The sequence below is a fragment of the Phytophthora parasitica genome (assembly GCF_000247585.1).
Source record: "Phytophthora parasitica INRA-310 unplaced genomic scaffold supercont2.19, whole genome shotgun sequence".
In the NCBI taxonomy this organism is placed as follows: Eukaryota; Oomycota; class Peronosporomycetes; order Peronosporales; family Peronosporaceae; genus Phytophthora; species Phytophthora nicotianae.
Genome location: NW_008649005.1, coordinates 402,786 through 404,442, shown reverse-complemented (window position 1 = coordinate 404,442; position 1,657 = coordinate 402,786).

Sequence of the window (1,657 nt, the reverse complement as noted above, 5' to 3'; positions counted from 1 at the left end):
CGAGCTAGCAATCTGTCTAACGTCGCCAAGCAACCGTCGAAATCTTCGCCACCGAAGCAAATGTCGTCCATAAACGACCGGCGACCAAATACTGGCACCAGTGTCGATTCATCGGGTTTTCCATTCTGAAACATGTCAGCGATAGGGTCGTTGACCAGTTGTATTACTGGGTCAGTGTCCACCGATGCTTCGCGATCTGCTTTGAACTTGGTTTGAAACAAACCATCGGTGCTGGTCGCTCGACGTTCTTTGGCCTTTTCTTCAGCTGCACTCATCAGCTCCGAGTATTTACGCCATCCTCCTTTAGGCTGAACGAACCCCCCCCCCCCCACAACGCGTCATCGATTATTCGCTGGTATATCATAGGGGCGTTCTTCAACCCAAAGGCCATTCAAAGTGCCCTAGTGCACAAACGAACGCAGAAACTTTACGCGCTCGTAGTGTCATCACGATGGCTCAAAAACTGCTGGCTGCATCCAGTGAGCAGAACCATAGGTAGCTCTCGAGGTCTGTCAACAGATCGTCCACCAACGGCATTTCATACTCCATGATTGCGGTGATGACATTCACCATCTTGTAATCGATGCAGAGCCGTATACCCAGACCATTCTTTTTCATCACGATTGGCGACGCCCATGGGCTATCCGAGAAAACGATGAGCCCAGCTCTAAGCAAGGCTCTTAACAACTCGTACAGCTTGCCGAGGTGGTGGAGCGGCACACGTCGAGCACGCTGTTTTATAGGGGCGTGCCCCTGTGTGTCGATGTCGCACACCACGCCGTACGGTGGTGGCGGTAACGCGTTGCCACTGGCAATGAGGATTCGTGTTTTTCTTCTTCAGCGTAGCGACCAGTCGTTTTTGCTGATCAGTCGTTTTTGCTGGTCAGTCGTTTTTGCTGATCAGTCGTCAAGCGTGAGTTCTTGATATTCAGCGCTCGGTAGTCGATGGTCGTGTTGGAATCCTCCGTGAAGCCGGAAAGGAATGCTAACTACTTTGCGTAGTCTTCCAAGCCGATTTTGTTAGCTGGGTGTTCATAAATGTCCACCCCTGGATCGCCTGCAACTTCATTTCCTTCGGTCGTCAACACTTGAGCTACCGACATGTAGGTCTTGTCCAGCGTAGTCACCGCTTCCTCTGCCGACTTGGCCTCAACTTCAGACTCCACGCAAACGCTCACTCTAGTGTGCATTTTCCTTAGCGAAGCGTGTACTTCCTCTCGACCGGCGGTCGAGCCTTCTGTTTCACTAGTCGCAATGTAAGAGGCTGATGAGTCGCTGCTTCGACACTTGACATCCGAGACTATCTTGGTCTCACCAGTCACTGTACTCGATGGTCAAACTTCTTGGCCGACCACCACCCCTGGGTCTCATCAGGGTTCAACTTCATCATCTTGGAGTGACCCTTGTATTCGTTCCGCACTGCACTTGAAACCACGTCGAACGAACACTCGCTGGTACTTCCATCGGCATCAGCACACTCCACACTCTCTTCAACACCTCGACCGAGGACTTGCGTCCTCTTCTTTTCACATACCGTCGCGTTCGCACTTGTTACATAATCATCAGGCCATTCACTTCTCCCCATGAAAGCGTATATACAATCCGCTTCCAAGGAAGGTTCGGCTAACTGTGGCAGCCCGATAGGGACCAACCCAGT